This window comes from Pristiophorus japonicus, chromosome 3 (genome assembly GCF_044704955.1).
Source record: "Pristiophorus japonicus isolate sPriJap1 chromosome 3, sPriJap1.hap1, whole genome shotgun sequence".
NCBI classification, from domain to species: Eukaryota; Metazoa; Chordata; class Chondrichthyes; family Pristiophoridae; genus Pristiophorus; species Pristiophorus japonicus.
In genome coordinates, this window is record NC_091979.1 from 41,736,037 (window position 1) to 41,758,312 (window position 22,276).

Here is a 22,276-nt window from a genome sequence, read left to right on the forward strand (position 1 = left end):
GGCGCGGATGTCTTTTTAAAATTTCTTTCAAGGTTCCTTGTAGGCCAGGAAGAGCAGGAGTGCATCGCTTGAACCAAACAGAGACCTTGGCCTCCTCTGCCTTAAGCTACACCACTTCGCCGATTGCCATTGTTCCCAGCCCCCTCTCGCTCACTTACCTCATTGGGGACTGCTTCCCTGAATTCCTGGCGGTGGCCTGCGAGGATTCCCGCTCCCGCCTGCCACCCTCTACGTCATCCTCGCTGGCTTTGGGCGCGGGTGTCCATAAGGGAACAGTTATATAAGGCCAGGAATTCAAATTGTCTAGGCCTCATTGTCTCGGGCGGGGGGAGGGGAGGAACAAATCGTCGACCGCTTTGGCCCCCGCACCCCCCGATTTGCAATCTACGTTAGAATCGAGGCTCAAGGAGCAGCTTTGGTAGCTAAAATAGGTATTTGTTGATCCGCAAATGGAACAAATCAAATTCAAACAATTTTCTAATCCTTAGGGCTTGATTTTTGTTTGAATTATGCCTCTTTTAGCGCCCCAAGGGTCACAAAATGGTTTAAATTCATTCCTGGGATGTGGGCGTCACTGGCAAGGCCAGCATTTATTGCCCATCCCTAATTGCCCTTGAGAAGGTGGTGGTGAGCCGCCTTCTTGAACAACCATGAAGTATTCCAACAGTGCAGTTATACTTCTTCATAGCGTTCTCATTGTTTGAAGGTTAGAGGTAAACCTATAATTTGGTATAAATCTGCGAGTGTAATTTTAGTGCCAGAATCAAATTACATTTTCTCAGAGAAATAAAAAAAATTACGGCGTTAATTGGAGAGTCAGTTCCCTTCCTTGATTTCCCTATTGGTCAACTGATAGAATCTTTCCTCCCCCCTCTCCCATAGAATATCCTCACTACGAACCAACTCTGAATTACTGCTGCAACCTGATATGGTGCAACGTTGTTCTCATAGAATCATACAAATTGACTGCACAGAAGGAGGCCATTTAGCCCACCGTACCTGTGCCGGGATGTTATATATCACATAATGGAAGGACACAGATTCAACCTTGTTGATCTTCTGCAATCTTTGAAGCTTTCCCACAGGCAGAAAAACTGGAGGGCAAATCACCTCAGGCAGGCCACAACATCTTGGTGGTTTTGAAGTGCGTTTGCATATGTTTGACTCTGCATTTGTGGAAGTTGGTCCTTGTATATGTGTTTATAGAATCTGATATTAAATGATTTGTGATATTGAGTGATTCGAGCCTCAGTTATGACTGAAAGAACAACTTGACCAATATGTAGCTTCAAGCCAGGAACACTTTTTCTTTCAAACCTCCTGCCTTCATGTTCCACCTAATCACTAATAACAGTAACAATCAGAATATACAGAATAATTAATACCAGGGAATTATGAAGGAATCCTCTCTTTCTTACATGGATGCTTTTGTGCCCTTTGGGGATCTGACATTTACACAGGAAAAGATTTCGGTCAATCATTACTGAGTGAAAGGTTACATGCCATAAAAATAATTCCCTGCACCGTTCCTGTCACATTTCCCAGAGACCACAGATTCAAAAGTTTTCACAATTTATATGGAAATGGAGGCTTTTATGTTCAGTTGTTTGTCTTCTGCAGGAGACTTACAAGAATGATTCCAGGGATGAGGGACTTCAGTTACGTGGATAAACTGGAGAAGCTGGGGTTGTTCTCCTTAGAGCAGAGGTGTTCAAAATCATGAATGGTCTAGACAGAGTAGATAGAGAGAAACTGTTCCCATTGGTCGAGAACCAGAGGACACAGATTTAAGATGATTGGCAGAAGAACCAAAGGCAACATGAGAAAAAACGTCTTTATGCAGCGAGTCTTTGGGATCTGGAATTCACTGCCTGAAAGGGTGGCGGAGGCAGACTCAATTGTGGCTTTCAGAAGGGAATTAGATAAGTACCTGAAGGAAAAAACAATGGTAGGGCGACAGGGAAAGGGCCGGGGAGTGGGACTAGCTGAAGTGCTCTTGCAGAGAGCCGACACGGGCTCGATCTGTGCTGTAACCATTCAGGGCTAGACTTTCCTCTTCATTTTCGACGATTATCTCGGCGGTACTGCTCTTTTTCGGCGGAAAACCACCCGGCGAAAATTTCCACTTTATTTTTTAAAGAGTTCCGCTGACATTTTCAAAATATTGCTGGGGAGCGGACTGCCCACGTGCACCACCGAGAAACAGCCACTGCCCAAGTTTTGGCTCAGCGGTGACCTGTTGGTAAGATCGAAAAAAACGGCCACTTTTACGACGATTAAGTTAAAAAGGATCTTGAGAATGTTTTCTGAATTTTTATTTTTTGTTTCATTGAAAAAATATTTTTTGAGTTTTCCGCCCTCCCTAGGCCCAACCGCAGCCTCAGTCTACGTTTGAGTACTTACCGCCCATTCTGGTTAAGAACCGCCCAATTTGCCCAGGATCGCACTTAATCGCCGAAAATCTACGTGGAAGATCCATTTTTTTGCCGGGCAATATTTTTTCCCTTTTTTATGCAATTTTTCGCCAATGTTATTTGAAGAATCTTAGCGGTCTTTTTGGGCGGCAATCTGGCGGTGGTGGACGTTAGGGAAAGTCGAGCCCTATGATTAACATTAAGGACTGTAGACAGTCTGCTGGAAAAGGATAAGTTTACTCGGCTGAGTGGCTTTAACATACTCCCAGCTCCGTGGTGTTCCTATGTTCTCAAAACCACCTTTCACATGCTCACCTCTGGCAATGCACACCTTTTTTTTTCCATTTCTGTTTTCCTTACCGCCACTCTATCTCTAATGTTACCTGTTTCAACTGATAGAGAAGTGCACGGGCCCTGTGTGGCTGACTGATGAAAGGCTGGGTATGGAGTGGGATAAATTGGCCCACAGCAGTTCTCTTGTCCTTGAGATGGAATGCCTGAGATCCATGCAGTGCTCTCTCCATCACAACCAATGCCATTGAGTTGATGTCCAAGACTTGAACTTACAGGATTGCAGTTGAGAGTCAAAAGGGGGCCGGCTACTTAATTTTCATTCTGGAATGTTTATTTTCTGTTGCTCAAACACAGGCTACCAGATTATTGGGCCCAACTTTGGCCACGACTTGCATCAATTTTTTTGGAGTAAGTTGTTTTTTCTAGCGTAAGTTAAAAAATGCCATTTTCCCCCAAAGTTTGCTCCAGAGTAAGTCAGTTAGGTATGATTTTTTTTAGGTCAGTTTTTTTTTTCAAAAGGGGGCGTTCCCAGACACTTACACCAGTTTTGGCCATTTATGCCACTTTGGCCAGCAAAAGCTTACTTCAAATCGACTTAGGTCAGCGTATGTGGTCAGCTCTGAAAAACCTTGCGGGCAGTGAAGAAAAAGCAGCGCACAATTGGCAGACATTAGGGCAGGGATAGGGGAGGGAAGGGAACTGGAGAGGACCTCAACAACCAAGCACCAAACTGTCCAAGGAAAAGCTCAAACAATTAAAATACAAATAAAAATGAAGTAAATCCTACTGGAGAATGCATGCTTTGTATATCAGCATCTCTCTCTCTCTTTCTTGCTACCCTCCCTCCCCCGCGATGTCACAGAGGGAGAGAGAGAGATGCTGGTATACAAAACACTCTTTCTCCCCCCCCGCCAAAACACTCTCCCCGCGCCCCCCATAACTCTCCTCCCCTCCCCAATATACTCTTTCTCCCCCCCCCACCCAAAACTCTCCTCCTCCCTCCCCCAATCGAAACTCTCAAGCACAACCAATAAATAAAAAATAAAACCGAAGTCCTTCCTCGGCCCGGGAACTCAGCCAGCCGGCCGGCCGGTGCGGGAGGCCACTCAGCCGGGGATAGAGTGCGGCGAGATCGGGGCGTCCCTTCGGTTGGGGATAGAGGCTGTGAGCATCGGGTCCTGCTCACAGCCCGCAGGACATGCTGAGAGGGCAGGAGCATGAGCGCAGACTTCACTGCGCATGCGCGCAGGTGCCGGCACTGTTTTCGCCGCTGGCCTGTTGCTCCGCGCCCCACTTCAGACTGCACGCCACGCCGGAACTCCGGGGACTCCGAAGAGTGGCCAGGATGGGGCCCCTTTTTTCAGGCGCCCTTTCCAGCGCGCAAAGTTGCCGCACTTAAGGTAAGTGCGCCGAAAAAAGGGTTGGACCCATAGTTGTAAGAGTAAATAATTTAAATTAGAAAAACAAAATCGACTGGTGGGACTGCTGATTTACTTTCCCACATTACAACAGTGACTACACTCCAAAAATACTTCATTGGCTGTAAAGCGCTTTGGTGGTTGTGAAAGGCGCTATATAAATGCAAGTCTTTGAATGATGCAACTGTAAAAACATGCTCAGATACAGTTCTCCACATCAACAGTCCTGTGGTTGCTACTGCTTGGGCTATTGGGCATCATACCAACCCTTCAGCCTTTCTGTGTGCTGATATGACAGTGCATCAATGCCATCAATAGGTGGAGCTGCTGTATAATACAGCAACATGGTTTTTAGGTAAGTTTCCTGCTGAAGTAACACTCCACAAAGAACATGCACCTCACATCTGCAATATTGAAACACAAATAGGGTGGAATACCCCTTACTGATTGAAGTTTTCACTTAAGCTTCCTTTCGGGAATGATTTGGCCAGTCTTGCAGGGACTTCTGAGACAGGGATAGACAATTGACCAATCATGAAAGGGTGGGCAGCTAATTCCTTCACTGCACCTCTCAGTGGTGCTTGAAAGCATTGATGCCGTTGATGGTGTCCATGGCGATCTGGATCGTAATCTACTCTGCTGACCAAGGCAACCAGTGTTTTGTAGAGGAGAGGGAGAGAATAATGAATACTTTCTGAACGACAGAAATTTACAAGGTCTGTAGTTGGATTCTACTGTAAAAGGGAGAAATTGCATTGTTCAATATCAGTATTGATACGTTCGTATGAAATTCCTAATGTTATTTTAACAAAATGTTAACTCATTTAAAATAATTCATCAGCAATAATGTACTCTTAATTCTGCACTGTTGATCACTGGGAGTATTGCCCACACCATCTGTTTTGAATCTTTTTATCTGTTACCTTTACAAACGCACCTATTCAAGTTGAATAATAAATTTGTGAATTTGTTCAGGGAGCACAGCATTGTGCATCATTGTATATTGTAGAAAACATAGCTAGTGTCCTTTCGAATTGTGTGAGACAAGAGCCACTTGATCAGAGACCTAATAAATTAAATTCTAATGTGCTGCAAATAATTTATTCCTGAAATCATTACATTTTCACAATTAATAATTTAAAGAGAAAATGAAAATGGAAATGAACAGGTTTGTCTAATAATGATGTGCTGCTATCGTATCTTCTTTATGTTATGGTGGTTATTGTAATGCATTAATTATTTCTCAAATTTAAAAAAATGACGTAAATTAGAAAGAGTATGTTCACTTCATTCTCTTTGTTCACAGCTCGCCTCGAACATGCTTCTCTTTTCAGGCCTGTGCTGATATGTAGAAAGTGTTGCTGCCATCTAGTGATCCCTTGCAAACATTGCAGGATATTTGAGTTATTTTGACATAATACGCTACAGTTGCAGCACCCCGAATCCGGAGCCCTCAGGACCGAGGCCGTTCTGGATTTTGCGTTTTGCCGGATTTTGGAACGTCTTTCTGACGTCACGAATCCGGAAACACCCGAGCCCAGGTTCGGGTATTTCCGGATTTCGGAATGTCAGCAGGGGGGTGTTCGCCGGGCGATGAGATCGTTGGCCAGAGCCCCGCCGCCGGGGAAGAGTTCGGGCGGGCTCCGCCATCGGGGAGGTGGTTGGGTGGGGCCCGCCGAAGAGCTGGGCGGGCGGCCCCATCGCGGAGGAGGTGTTCGGGTGGGTCAGCGAAGAGGCCTCGAGGTAAGGGCAGTGACGGCGAGGCGAGGCGAGGCCCGAGGTCGGGCAGCGGTGAGGCGAGGGACGGTGAGGCTAGGCCCGAGGTCGGGTAGCGACGGGACCTTGAGGCCGGCAGGGTCGCGGGTCCAGATTCCGGAACATTTTACGGATTCCGGATGACCCTGCCACCAATCGGTCCAGAGTCCGGATTCCGGATTCCGGAACTCCGGATTTTGGATGCTCAACCTGAATTAGCAAATGCAATTGTACTGCCTTACTTAGTAAATTCGTCACTACTGGGTAAAGTAGCAACCTTGTGCAATAGCCATTTCTATTATATACTTAGAGGAATCGCACTATCAGTAAATATGGAAGCGTTAAAACATTTTGTTTTCTATGTAATAAATTGCACAAATTCCAGTCACTGACTAACAAGTCTAGTTCCCTAGCTGCTGAGACAAATTTTATTCAACCCACTGGCGACAATAATATAAGGATTTAAATGTTTTTAAATACTTGTGTCTCCAGCACACAATAAAACAATCCTAACTTGGCTAAAGGCAAGGTGAGATATTATAAGGAATAAAAGGAAAGTATTGAAGAATTTAGTTAAACTAAAGGAGGACAAAGTGCCAGACCTGACAAGGTACATCCAAGAATCCTGAGAAAAATGAGGGAAGAAATAGAAATCATAGGTCTTAGAAATCATATTTCCGGGCTCTATTGCGAGTGTAGGGGGTCGGGGGGTAGGGCGAAATTGCCCTCTGCCCCAAATGGGGTGCACCGACCTTTATTTAAGATTTTTCTCCGTCCCAATCCATGGGGCAGAGAATCTGGCGATTTTCAGGTCTTTGTTGAGTTTAACGGTCGGAGCGATGTTGAGGTTGTCAGCGGGGCGGATGTGTGGGCGGGTCGGAACGGCCGTCGCCATGAGTCGCCAGCGCCATGCTGATGACATCAACGCTGACACGTCACAACCTCCCTCCCTTTCAGTTAAAGGGGAGAGCCGCTGAGAACTCTGCAGCCACTTTAGTGGCAGACACTGGGCCACCAGGGAGTGTTTCGGCCAGGCCAGCGGCCCGGTACCCAAGAGGGGGTGCTGGGCTACTTGTTGGCGGCCTGACCGAACCCGTGGCCACTATTGTCGGGCCGGCCCGGCAGTCGACCGCCAATTAAAATAAAATGCCGGCCACGGCAGTGCGCCCTCCCCTTTAAGGGCGGACACGCCGCCCAGCCGCAAGAAGTTTCTGCCGGGGAAAGCTGACGGGGGCACCAAGTGCCGGCCAATCTGCTCCTGCGGAGCAATTTCCTGCGGGGCAATTTCCCAAGTGGGGCGGAAAGGGATTCGCCGCCGGTCGGTAAGGGGTCGGCGTGTGCCTGATGGGGCAGGAAGATGGTCGCGGCGGTCCCTTACACCGCTCCAAAAATAAAGGAGGGCAAGTTTCAAAATGTCAGCCCCTCCGCACTGACCAAACGGTGAATCTTTGCTGACCTGTTGCCACCTCTTTGAGGTGGTAACTGCTCTTATAGAAAGGGACAATTTCGGCCCCTGGATATGTGCCAGAGGGCTGGAGAGTGACCGATGTAATACCCATTTTTAAAAGTGGAGACAAATAGTTACAGGGCAGTTAGTTTAAAACTGCTGTCAGCCAAATCAGGGCAGGAAGTGAGTGAGTAAGTCCTGTGCTCCATTTTCACTGCCTCCCGTGCCTGGAATAACACATTTAGTGAGTTGGTCTTACCGCAGGTAAAAGTTACACAGACAGATAGGGAATGGATGATCAACAGGAAGAGCAGTGTAAGGAAGGTAGTGCAGAGGTTCCCTGTGGTCATCCCCCTCCAAAACAGATACACACTGGGTATTGTTTGGGGGATAACTCATCAGGGGAGGGCAGCAGCAGCCAAGTTCATGGCACTGTGGGTGGCTCTGCTGCACAGGAGGGCAGGAAAAAGAGTGGGAGAGCTATAGTGGTAGGGGATTCTATTGTAAGGGGAATAGAGAGACGTTTCTACGGCCGCAATCAAGACTTCAGGATGGTATGTTGTCTCCCTGGTGCAAGGGTCAAGGATGTCCCAGAGTGGTTGCAGGACATTTTGAAGGGGGAAGGTGAACAGCCAGTTGTCGTGGTGCATATAGGTACCAATGCTTAGGTAAAATACGTGATGAGGTCCTACAAGATGAATTTAGGGAGCTAGGAGTTAAATTTAAAAGTAGGACATCAAAGGTAGTAATCTCAGGATTGCTACCAGTGCCACGTGCTAGTCAGTGTAGGAATCGCAGGATAGCTCAGATGAATACGTGGCTTGAGGAGTGGTGCAGAAGGGAGGGATTCAAATTCCTGGGACATTGGAACCAGTTCTGGGGGAGGTGGGACCAGTACAAGCGGATGGTCTGCACCTGAGCAGGACCGGAACCAATGTCCTAGGGGGAGTGTTTACTAGTGCTGTTGGGGAGGGGTTAAACTAATATGGCAGGGGGATGGGAACCTATGCAGGGAGACAGAAGGAAGTAGAATGGGGGCAGAAGCAAAAGATAGAAAGAAGAAAAGTAAAAGTGGAGGGCAGAGAAACCCAAGGCAAAAATCAAAAAGGACCACATTGCAGCAAAATTCTAAAGGGGCAAAGTGTGTTAAAAAGACAAGCATGAAGGCTCTGTGCCTCAATGAGAGAAGTATTCGTAATAAGGTGGACGAATTAACTGCACAGGCAGCAATTAATGAATACGATATAATTGGCATCACGGAGACATGGCTCCAGGGTGACCAAGGCTGGGAACTCAACATCCAAGGGTATTCAACATTCAGGAAGCATAGACAGAAAGGAAAAGAAGGTGGAGTAGCGTTGCTGGTTAAAGAGGAAATTAACACAACAGTAAGGAAGGACATTAGCTTGGATGATGTGGAATCTGTATGGGTGGAGCTGCGGAAAACCAAAGGGCAGAAAAAGGTAGTGGGAGTTGTGTACAGACCACCAAACAGTAGTAGTGAGGTTGGGGACAGCATCAAAAAAGAAATTAGGGATGCATGCAATAAAGGTACAGCAGTCATCATGGGCAATTTTAATCTACATATAGATTGGGCTAAACAAACTGGTAGCAATACGGTGGAGGAGGATTTCCTGGAGTGTATTAGGGATGATTTTCTGGACCAATATGTCGAGGAACCAAGTAGAGGGCTGGCCATCCTAGACTGGGTGATGTGTAATGAGAAAGGACGAATTAGCAATCTTGTTGTGCGAGGCCCCTTGGGGGAGAGTGACCATAATATGGTAGAATTCTTTGTTAAGATGGAGAGTGACAAAGTTAATTCAGAGACTAGGGTCCTGAACTTAAGGAAAGTTAATTTAAAGGGTTGACAGTGGATAGGCAATGGCAAACATTTAAAGATCACATGGATGAACTTTAACAATTGTACATCCCTGTCTGGAGTAAAAATAAAACGGGGAAGGTGGCTCAACCGTGGCTAACAAGAGAAATTAAGGATAGTGTTAAATCCAAGGAAGAGGCATATACATTGGCCAGAAAAAGCAGCAAACCTGAGGACTGGGAGAAATTTAGAATTCAGCAGAGGAGGACAAAGGGTTTAATTAGAAGGGGGAAAATAGAGTATGAGAGGAAGTTTGCCGGGAACATAAAAACTGACTGCAAAAGCTTCTATAGATATGTGAAGAGAAAAAGATTAGTGAAGTCAAACATAGGTCCCTTGCAGTCAGATTCAGGTGAATTTATAATGGGGAACAAAGAAATGGCAGAGCAGTTGAACAAATACTTTGGTTTTGTCTTCATGAAGGAAGACACAAATAACCTTCCGGAAAGTAGAAGGGGACCGAGTGTCTAGTGAGAAGGAGGAACTGAAGGATATCCTTATTAGGTGGGAAATTGTGTTAGGGAAATTGATCGGATTGAAGGCCGATAAATCCCCGGGGCCTGATAATCTGCAACCCAGAGTACTTAAGGAAGTGGCGCTAGAAATAGTGCATGCATTGGTGATCATTTTCCAACAGTCCATCAACTCTGGATCAGTTCCTATGGACTGGAGGGTAGCTAATGTAACACCATTTTTTAAAAAAGGAGAGAGAAAACGGGTAATTATAGACTTGTTAGCCTAACAGCAGTAGGGGGAAAAATGTTGGAATCAATTATTAAGGATAAAATAACAGTGCATTTGGAAAGCAGTGACAGGATCGGTCCAAGTCAACATGGATTTATGAAAGGGAAATCATGCTTGACAAATCTTCTGGAATTTTTTGAGGCTGTAGCTAGTAGAGTGAACAAGCGAGAACCAGTGGATGTGGTGTATTTGGACTTTCAAAAGGCTTTTGACAAGGTCCAACACAAGAGATTGGTGTGCAAAATTAAAGCACGTGATATTGGCGATAATGTACTGACGTGGATGGAGAACTGGTTGGCAGACAGGAAGCAGAGGGTCTGGATAAACGGGTCCTTTTCAGAATGGCAGGCAGTGACTAGTGGGGTGACGCAGGGCTCAGTGCTGGGACCCCAGCTATTTACAATATACATTAATGATTTGGATGAAGGAATTGAATGCAACATCTCCAAGTTTGCAGATGACACTAAGCTGGTTGGCGGTATGAGCTGCGAGGAGGACGCTAAGAAGCTGCAGAGTGAATTGGACAGGTTAGGCGAGTGGGAAAATGCATGGCAGATGCAATATAATGTGGATAAATGTGAGGTTATCCACTTTGGTGGCAAAAACACGAAGGCAGAATACTAGCTGAATGGCGGCAGATTAGGAAAAGGGGAGATGCAACGAGACCTGGGTGTCATGGTACATCAGTCATTGAAAGTTGGCATGCAAGTACAGCAGGTGGTGAAGAAGGCAAATGATATGTTGGCCTTCATAGTTAGTGGTTTTGACTATAGTAGCAGGGAGGTCTTACTGCAGTTGTACAGGTGAGACCTTGGTGAGACCTCACCTGGAATATTGTGTTCAGTTTTGGTCTCCTAATCTGAGGAAGGACATTCTTGCTATTGAGGGAGTGTAGCGAAGGTTCACCAGACTGAATCTCGTGATGGCTGGACTGACATATGAGGAGAGACTGGATCGACTGGGCCTTTATTCACTGGAGTTTAGAAGGATGAGAGGGGATCTCATAGAAACATATAAAATTCTGACGGGACTGGATAGGTTTGATGCAGGAAGAGTGTTCCCGATGTTGGGGAAGTCCAGAACCAGGGGACACAGTCTAAGGATAAGGGGTAAGCCATTTAAGACTGAGATGAGGAGAAACTTCTTCACTCAGAGAGTTGTTAACCTGTGGAATTCTCTACCGCATAGAGTTGTTGATGCCAGTTCATTGGATATATTCAAGAGGGAGTTAGATATGGCCCTTACGGCTAAAGGGATCAAGAGGTCTGGAGAGAAAGCAGGAAAGGGGTACTGAGGTGAATGATCAGCCATGAACTCATTGAATGGCGGTGCAGGCTAGAAGGGCCGAATAGCCTACTCCTGCATCTATTTTCTATGTTTCTATGTTTCTATGTTACAATCAACTCCACAAGAACTGTAACCATTATTTTCCATTGAATGCGTACATTAGAGATAAAAAGAGGTTATAGTTATTATCCTTTCTATGTGTTTGCCCCTTTTACTATGTTGGACATTCCAATATTTATCATGAAAAGTAAAGTTCACATTAAAGTGATTTCTCGGCTGTAATCCCCCTTCAGAAGACAGCTGAAAATTGCTCCAGTTTCCCTTTTATAGTTTCCTGACATTATCTGAAGCCCTCGATGAAATGAATGCCTCATAAACAATTCTGGGCTATCCCTTATTCTCAATCCACATTTATGATTTGGGTGACCTCGTAACTCACTCAGACCCCACGACACGTTTGAATTCTGTAAATGATTCTGATCAGTGATAATCTCCAGCATCTCTGTGGTGTATGAAATGATACAATGGACTCCTTACTGTGAGCCAGTGACTTGGTGCAACTTGGTCAGTCTTTAATGGCTTCCAGAAGTGAAGATACAAAGGTGAAGTTCAGGTTATATACCGGGCACAGCATGAGTGTATCTATGACCCTAGGACCTCCGATGGTAGTGCCCCCTGGTAGTGGGCAGACCTTATGTACATACATTACATCATTCCCCCCCAGTTCTTGGCACAAGTCCATATTATAAGTTGAAATGTTCCGGAGCCCTTTGCTCCCTGATTGACTGTCTCAGTACAATCCCAGTGCTTTCTGAGTCTCTCACAGCGTTGGGCTGGGCTTTGACCACAGTGGGTTCTTCTGATGGCTGGATGTGAGTTGGGTGGTCATCTAAGCTTGCGGTATCTTCTTCCAACTGTTCCGGTTCGTCAGTGTATCTTAGCTTGATTTGATCAATGTGTTTCTTGCACATTTGCCCATTCTTGAGCTTAACCATATACACCCGGTTACCCTCCTTATCCGTAATGTTGCCCGGGAGCCACTTGGGTCCTTGACCATGGTTAAGTACACACACTGGGTAATTTACAGATATGTCGCGTGACACTGTGGCGTGGTCGTGATACCACTGCTGGCGTTGACGTCCGGTTTCAACATGATCGTTAAGATCAGGATGGACTCGAGAGAGAGAGCCTGGTTTTGAGGCCTCTCTTCATTAATAATTCCGCAGGCATGACCTCGGTGAGCGCGTGTGGCCTTGTCCTGTAACTGAACAGTATACGTGACAGGCGTGTCTGCAAGGAACCGTGAGTTACGCGTTTCAGGCTCTGCTTGATGGTTTGAACTGCCCGCTTTGCTTGACCATTGGACATGTGTTTGAATGGGGCTGACCTCACTTGTTTTATGCCATTGCGTTTCATGAACTCTTGAAACTCCAGGCTCGTGCAACACGGTCCATTGTCGCTGACAACAATGTCTGGCAGACCATGGGTGGCAAACATAGCTCTCAGGTTCTCAATAGTGGCAGTGGAAGTGCTGGATGACATGGTCACACATTCTATCCATTTGGAGTATGCATCCACCACCACAAAAAACATTTTACTGAGGAAGGGGCCCATAAAGTCGATGTGGATTCTAGACCACGATTTGGATGGCCATGACCACAGACTGAGCGGAGCTTCCTTTGGGGCATTGCTTAACTGCATGCAAGTGCTGCACTGATTCACGCATGACTCTAAGTCCGAGTCAATATCAGGCCACCAAACATGGAACCTGGTAATGGCCTTCATCATGACAATACCGGGATGCGTACTATGTAACTCCGTACAAATCTCGCCCTCCGTTTCTTGGGCATTACAACATGATTATCCTACAGTAAGCAGTCAGGCTGGATGGAAAGCTCATCTTTGCGACGGCTGTACGGTTTGGTTTCATCACCCATTTCCTTGGGGATGGTCGACCAGTCCCCGTTAAGAATACAACGTTTTACAACCGATAGGGCCGGATCCTGGCTCGTCCAGGTCTTAACTTGTTGAACAGTGACAGGCGACCCTTCACTCTCAAAGGCATCCATGACCATGAGTAGCTCCGCGGGCATTGGCGTTTCCACCTCCGGTGTGGGCAACGGTAACCGGCTCAATGCATCAACGTACTTGTCAGTGCCTGGTCTATGGTGAATGACATAATCATAGGCGGATAGTGTCAGCGCCCACCTCTGGATGCGGGACGATGCGTTGGTATTGATACTTTTATGTTCAGAGAACAACGATATAAGTTGCTTGTGATCGGTTTCCAGCTCGAAGCGAAGGCCAAACAGGTAATGGTGCATTTTATTTACCCCATAAACACATGCTAAAGTCTCTTTCTTTACCATGCCAAAGGCCCTTTCCGCCTTGGACAGGCTTCTAGACGAGTATGCAACTGGTTGTAGTTTGCCTGATTCATTGGCTTGCTGGAGAACGCAGTCGTCCCCATAGGACGACGCATCACAGGTCAAAACTAGACGCCTGCATGGGTCATACAGTACCAGTAGCTTGTGGGAACACAACAGATTTCTAGCCTTCTCAAAGGCTGTCTTGAAGTTCACCCCACACCCAGTCGTCTCCTTTCCTGAGCAGCTTGTGCTAATACTGTGCTCAATTTGGGTAAGAAGTTACTGAAGTAGTTGAGAAGATCCAGGAACAAATGCAGTTCCATCACATTCTGGGGCCTGGGTGCATTTTTGATGGCCTGTTTTTGTGTCTGTAGGCCTGATTCCGTCTGCAGCAATCTTTCGTCCAAGGAATTCGACCTCTGGTGCCATGAAAACGCACTTCGAACATTTCAGCCCGAGTCCCACTTTGTCCAGACGATGCAGAACCTCTTCCAGATTGTGCAGGTGCTTAGCAGCTAGGATGTCGTCTTGGGGACGGATTTCAATAGGCTCTCCATGTTTCTCTGAAATATGGCTGCCGCAGAACGAATGCCAAAAGGGCACCTGTTGTAAATAAACAGTCCTTTGTGCGTGTTGATACATGTAAGTTTCTTTGAGGATTCAACCAGTTCCTGTGTAATGTAGGCCGATGTTAAATCCAGTTTGGTGAACTATTTGCCCCTGGCTAGTGTTGCAAATAGGTCATCAGCTTTCGGTAGCGGGTACTGATCTTGTTTCGAAACTCGGAGTCTCCAGAAATCCTGACCGTGCCGTCGCTCTTTAACACTGGAACAATGGGGCTGGCCCATTCATTAAATTCGATCGGTGAGATGATCCCCTCGCATTGTAACCTGTCCAATTCGAGCTTGACCTTTTCTCTCATCATGTGCGGGACCGCCCTGGCTTTGTGATGGATGGGTCTTGCGTCTGGGCCTAGGTGAATCTGCACCTTGGCTCCCTTGAAGCTGCCAATTCCCGGTTCAAACAGTGAGGGAAATTTGCTCAGCACTTGAGCACACAAATCATCATCCACTGATGACAAAGCTTTGATATCATACCATTTCCATTTTAGTTTCTCAAGCCAATTCCTGCCGAATAATGATGGGCCGTTGTCCGGGATAATCCATAACGGTAGATCATGAACCGCTCCCTCGTACGACACTCTTACTGCTGCAACACCGATCACTGGTATGAGCTCTTTGGTGTAGGCACGCAACTTCGCATTTATCGGACTCAGCTTGGGTCTCTCTGCCTTGGTCTCCCACAGCTTTTCGAAAGTCCTCTGGCTCATTATCGATTGACTCACACCCGTGTCTAATTCCATGGATGCCTTTTAATTTTATCTCCATCATTATCAGTTGGCTCTTTGTTAGGAATGCACGTCGCTATACACTTCCTCCTCGGAGCTCTCAAATGCCTCGGGCTGCATTGCCAAATCCATGCTGAATTGATCATCATCCACATGGTGTGTCACAGCTCGCTTGCTCCACTGCGGACATGTCCGCTGAAGATGCCCCGTCTTCGCATACCCTTTACATACATACTGTCTGAAGCGGCACTGATGGGGTCGCTGATTGCCCCCGCAACGCCAACATGTTGAGCTCTGATTTGTGCCTGATGGCGGGCTTTGAGCGGCTCCCGTTCTTGCATACGCAGTCGAGTAAGCCCTCAATGGTGAACTTTGAGCAGCTCCCGTTCTCGCATACGCAGTCGAGTAGGCCTTACGATGTGCAGCTCTGCCGACCGTCAATACAATTTTGTACACATTACTTGCTGTGGAGTTCTGTTTTGTCGCGATATCTGCTTCGTGATTTTCTGCATGGACATGCAAGCCTGGGCGATGGTGATGACTTTGCTGAGGTCTGGCATCTCTGCAGCCAGCAGCTTACTTAAGGTCGCCTTGTGGTTGACCCCGATCACGAAAAAGTCACACAGCATGTCTTCCAACGCAGGACCAAATTTGCAAGGCCCTGCAACACGTCTCAGGTTGGCAACAAATGCCGCTACGTCCTGGCCTTCTGGATGAACGTGCGTATAGAAGCAATATCTGGATATGAGGATTCCTTCCGTGGGTTTAAGGCGTTCCTGAACTAGAACACACAGTTCTTTGTAATCCTTTTCTCTAGGAAGAGTGGGTGAAAGCAGATTCTTGATGAGTGCATAGATCGTGGGGCCACAGACGGTGAGAAGAACTGCCCTGCACTTCTCTGCATCCTCGTCTTTGTTTAGGTCGTTTGCCACAAAATACTGGTCAGGACGATCTGTGAAATCTCCCCAATCCTCTCCCTCATTGAATCTCTTGAGAATTCCAACAGTACTCGATCGTGCTGTGCTCGCCATACTTTTGCGTGGGTTCGTATTTGCCTCGTCGCCAGTTGTAGTGTATGAAATGATACAATGGACTCCATACTGTGAGCCAGTGACTAGGTGTAACCTGGTCAGTCTTTAATGGCTTCCAGAAGTGAAGATACAAAGGTGAAATTCAGGTTATATACCGGGCCCAGCACGAGTGTACCTATGATCCTAGGACCTCCGACAGTAGTGCCTGGTGTTGGGCAGACCTTATGTACCTACATTACAATCTCAATCTAGTATCACAATCTTCATTATTCAAATCTGATCAGCTGCATTCTACAGTTGTGGCCAAGTGGGCTGAGTATTCGATCACACATGTCTACATTTGATTCATCATCATCATCATCATCATCATCATCATCATCATCATAGGCAGTCCCTTGAGTCGGGGATGACTTGCTTCCACGGCAAAAAGTTCACAGGTGTTTCAATGAAGGGCCTAATATTCCAGGTCCCGAACTAAATTTTGAAGAGTGGAAGATGCCTGTACGTGGATTTTTTTAATGTGTGGTGGCCGTTGCACACCAGCCACCACACGGGCTTGACAGAGCTAGGTCTTGGTCCAGTGGCAAGGATTAACCAAGATGACTTGAGACCAGCTCTGCTGCACGGACCTAGTGCGCACATATATCGCAGAGTGGGCTGGTCCGTGTTGCCCCTGGACCCTCAGCTCTTCTGACCTTGCTTTTTGTACATTTAATTGTGCATTACTGTATGTATTCCGAAAGGGAGTAATTAATCATGCGTATCCAAGCTTATCTTTTGAAGGATTATTTGATCGTACATATCTGTACTTACCCCTAGAATGAGTATTTGATCATTCATGTCCACCCTTTTCCTTAGGACTTTCTGTTGCGATATTCATTCAAAAGCAAAATACCGCGGATGCTGGAAATCTGAAATGAAAACAGAAAATGCTGGAAATACTCAGCGGGTCAGGCAGCATCTGCGGAGGGAGGGACAGAGTTAATGGGCCTAAGTTTCCACAAGAAAAAAAACGGGCGCCCCTCCGAGCTGGGCGCCGATTTTTCACGCTTAAAACGGGGCCTAAAAAAATCCTCGATATTCTCCACCTACTCACAGGTCCTGTGGCACTCGGTGCAGCCAGCACGAGCTGTGGGGGGGCGGAGCCAGGTCCCGGCGCTGAAAACAGTGCCGGGACCTCTGCACATGCGCGCTACAGTCGGCACGCAAGTGCAGTAGCTCCAGGCGCGGAACTGTGTGGGAGGGGCCCAAAGCATGCAGCCCCTAGCCCTGGCTGAATGGCCTCACTGAGGCTGCGTGAATGAGGCTCCTCCCACGGCCAGCTCCTGCTCCCCGCCCGACCAGACCCGACACTCGCTCCCCCTGCCCCCACCCCGCCCCGACCCCCGACATCCGCTCCCCCGCCGCCCCGACCTGACACCCGCTCTCTCCCCCCCGCCCCGCCCCGACCCGACCCGAGCCCCGACACCCCCCGACCCGACCCGAGACCCGCTCTCCCCCCCTCCCCCCCGACTGACCCGACCCGACCCCCCCCACTCTCTCTCTCGCTCTCTCCCCACCTCTCCCCCTCTCTCCCCCCCCTCTCCTCCCTCCCCTCTCTCCATCCCTCCCCTCTCTCCCTCCCTCCCCTCTCTCCCTCCCCTCTCCTCTCTCCCTCCCCTCTCTCTCTCTCCCTCCCTCCCCTCTCTCTCTCTCCCTCCCTCCCTCTCTCTCCCTCCCTCCCTCTCTCTCTCTCCCCCCTCCCTCCCTCTCTCTCTCTCCCCCCTCCCTCCCTCTCTCTCTCTCCCCCCTCCCTCTCTCTCTCTCCCCCCTCCCTCTCTCTCTCTCCCCCCCTCCCCCCCTCTCTCTCTCTCCCTCCCCTCTCTCTCTCTCCCTCCCTCCCTCCCCCCCTCTCTCTCCCTCCCTTCTCTCTCTCTCCCTCCCTTCCTCCCCCCCTCTCTCCCTCCCTCCCTCCCTCCCCCCCTCTCTCTCTCTCCCTCCCCTCTCTCTCTCTTCCTCCCTCCCTCCCCCCCTCTCTCTCCCTCCCCTCTCTCTCCTTCCCTTCCTCCCCCCCCTCTCTCCCTCCCTCCCTCCCTCTCCTTCCCTTCCTCCCCCCCCTCTCTCCCTCCCTCCCTCCCTCTCCTTCCCTTCCTCCCCCCCTCTCTCCCTCCCTCCCTCCCTCCTCTCTCTCTCTCTCTCTCTCTCTTCTCTCTCTCTCTCTCGCTCTCCCCTTCCCGCTCAGCGGCACGAATGGCTGCAGCATTCTCCCTGGCTGAAGCACTTTCACACAGGTAGGAAGATGGTTTATTTAATCTTTTCTTGGCTTATAAATGTTTATTCAGGTTGGATTTATTTGTATAATATTTGTAGAAGTATAAATAAGGATTTATTGTCGAATTTAATGAGTTCCCTTCCCCACCCCCCCCCCCCCCCACCTCGTTCTGGACGCCTAATTTGTAACCTGCGCCTGATTTTTTAATGTGTAGAACAGGTTTTTTCAGTTGTACAAAAATCTTCACTGGCTCCATTCTACTTTAGTTTGGAGTACATTTTCACTGTGGAAACTTTCAAATCAGGCGTCAGTGGCCGGACACGCCCCCTTTTGAAGAAAAAATTCTGTTCTAAACTAGAACTGTTCCACCTGACTAGAACTGCAGAAAAAAAAATGTGGAGAATTGCGATTTCTAAAATAGTCCGTTCTCCACCAGTTGCTCCTAAAAATCAGGCGCGAATCATGTGGAAACTTGGGCCCAATGTTTCAGGCCGATGACCTTTTGTCAGAACTGAACAAAGTTAGAGAGGTAACAGATTTTAAGCAAGTGCAGAGCCAGGGAAAGGATGGAGAGGAGGAAAAAAACAAAAGGGAAGGTCTGTGATAGGGTGGAAGGCAACAGAGATTAAACGACAAAAGGGATGCTGGTGCAAGGCAAAAGTGGGTGGTGATGGCGTATTCATCCAGTTCTTTTTAAAGGAATCAATTGGTGTAGCCTACATGTTTAAAATAGAAATAGGCCCTTACTATCCACTATGTCCAGGCCCCTCAATATTTTGTACACCTCAATGAGGTCTCCTCTCAACCTCCTCTTTTCCAATGAGAACAAACCCAGCCTATCCAATCTGTCCTCATAACGAAGATTCTCCATTCCAGGCAGCAGCTTAATAAATCTCCTCTGCACCCGCTCTAGTGCGATCACGTCCTTCCTACAATATGGCGACCAGAACTGCACGCAGTTGTGGCCTAACCAAAGTATTATACAATTTAAGCATAACCTCCCTGCTCTTATATTCTATGCCTCAGCCAATAAAGGCAAGCATTCCGTATGCCTTCTTAACCACCTTATCCATCTGGCCTGCTACTTTCAGGAATCTGTGGACAAGCACTCCGAGATCCCTTTGTTCATCTACACTATTAAGTGGCCTATCGCTTAATGTGTATACCCTTTCCTTATTAGCCCTCCCAAAGTGCATCACCTCACAGTTCTCTGAATTAAATCCCATTTGCCACTGCTCTGCCCACCTGACCAGTAGATTGATATCCTCCTGCAGCCCATGACTTTCCTCTTCATTATCAACCACACAGCCAATTTTAATGTTGTCTGCAAACTTCTTAATCATACTCCCTATATTCAAATCCAGATCGTTGATATATATCACAAAAAGCAAGGGACCCAGTACTGAACCCTGCAGAACTCCACTGGAAACATCCTTCCAGTCACAAAAACATCCATCAACCATTACCCTTTGCTTCCTTCCTCTAAGTCAATTTTGGATCCAACTTGCCACTTTGCCCTGGATCCCATGGGCTTTAAACTCTTTTAGGATCCCATGGGCTTTAACCTTCATGACCAATCTACCATGTGGGACCTTATCAAAAGCTTTGCTAAAATCCATATACTCTACATCGTATGTACTACCCTCATTGACCCTCTTGGTTACCTTCTCAAAAAATGAAATCAGGTTAGTCAAACACGAACTTACTTTAACAAATCCGTGCTGACTGTCCCTAATTAATCCTAACTTTCCAAATGTAGATTTATCCTGTCTTTCAGGATTTTTTCCAATAATTCTCCCACCACTGAGGTTAGGTTGACAGGCCTATAATTACTCGGCCTATCCCTTTCTCCCTTCTTAAACAAGGGTACCACATTAGCCATTCTCCAATCTTCTGGCACCATGCCCAAATCCAAAGAGGACTGGAAAATGATGGTCAAGGCCTCTGCTATTTCCTCTTTTACTTCGCCCAACAGCCTGGGATGCATTTCATCCAGGCCTGGGGACTTATTTACTTTCAAAACTGCTAAACCCCTTTATACTTCCTCTCTCACTATATTTATTTAATCCAGAATATCACACTCCTCCTCGATAGCAGTATCTGCATTGCCCCTTTCCTTTGTGAAAACAGATGCAAAGTATTCGTTAAGAACCTTATCAACATCTTCCGCCTCCACACAAAGATTATCCTCAGCAGAGGAGGACTAATGGGTTAATTAGGAAGGGGAAAATAGAGTATGAGAGTAAACCTGCAGAAAACATAAAAATTGACTGCAAAGGTTTCTATAGATATGTGAACAGAAAAAGATTAGTGAAGACTAATGTAGGTCCCTTTCAGTCAGAATCAGGTGAATTCATAATGGGGAACAAGGAAATGGCAGACCAATTGAACAAATACTTTGGTTCTGTCTTCACTAAGGAAGACACAAATAACCTCCCGAAAATACTTGGGGACGAGGGTCGAGCGAGAAGGAGGAACTGAGGGAACTGAGGAAAATCCTTATTAGTCAGGAAATGGTGTTAGGGAAATTGATGGGATTGAAGGCCGATAGTCTGCATCCCAGAGTACTTAAGGAAGTGGCCCTAGAAATAATAGATGCATTGGTGGTCATTTTCCAACATTCCATGGACTCTGGATCAGTTCCTATGGATTGGAGGGTAGCTAATGTAACCCCACTTTTTAAAAAAGGAGGGAGAGAGAAAACAGGGAATTATAGACCAGTTAGCCTGACATTGGTAGTGGGGGAAATGCTGGAATCAATTATTAAAGATGTAAGAGCAGTGCTTTGGAAAGCAGTGACAGGATCGGTCCAAGTCAGCATGGATTTATGAAAGGGAAATCATGCTTGAAAAATCTTCTAGAATTTTTTGAGGATGTAACTAGTAGAGTGGATGTGGAGTATTTGGACTTTCAAAAGGCTTTTGACAAGGTCCCACACAAGAGATTAGTGTGCAAAATTAAAGCACATGGGATTGGGGATAATGTATTGATGCGGATAGAGAACTGGTTGGCAGACAGGAAGCAAAGAGTGGGAATAAACGGGTCCTTTTCAGAATGGCAGGCAGTGACTAGTGGGGTATCGCAAGGTTCAGTGAGTGAAGATATCTTAGTGTTAGTTGCATGTTTTATAATACGACTGGAACATATTTTCTTTTATATTCTTTATGAACAGTATTGACAGCAGAACCCTTAAATAGACTTCTATTGAAGTCTCCTGGACAGAATCTTATCCATTTATCATCACTTTCTGCTTTGTACTGCCAAACTAATATTCAATCTAGCTAGTTAAATTGCCATTAATTCCATGTATCTTGATCGTGTTTAGAAATCTCACATGTAGAATATTATTAAGTACATTGTGAAAATTCAAGTAATGATATCCGCACTGGACAACCCTTCGTACCTCCTCAATGATATTCAGCCGATTTGTGAGGAATGATCCATTGCTTCTAAACGTCATCTATTTTTCAGTCAACAATTACGGCCATCCTATTACTCCACATTTCGTCACATACAGTTTTAGAAGATAAAACCTGAAACTTATATAGCACCTTGTTGTCTCTCTCAGAAATATTTTAAAACCACTTAAAGCCACAGTTATAATGCCGGTGGATACAACAGCCAACTTGCACACAGCAAGGTCCCATAAACAGCAATGAGATGAATGACCAATTAATATGTTTCTTGTTAGCATTAGTTCAGGAAGGACGCTGAGAGAACTCCCTGATTTTCCCTGAATAGTGCAATCGGGGGTATTTAACATTTGCCTGAACTATCGGAATAGGCTCAGTTTATCTTTTCATCCGAAGGATCCACCTTGATCATCACCACACTCAACAACAATAACGTGTATTTATATAGCACCTTTAACATAGTGAAGTGTCCCAAGGTGCTTTCCAGGAGTATTATGAGATTAAAAAATAATAATTTTTGAAATCGAGCCGCATTAGTAGAAATTAGTGCAGATGACCAAAAGTTCGGTCAAAGAGGCAGGTTTAAAGGAGTGTCTTTAAGGAGGAAAGAGAGGTAGAGAGGC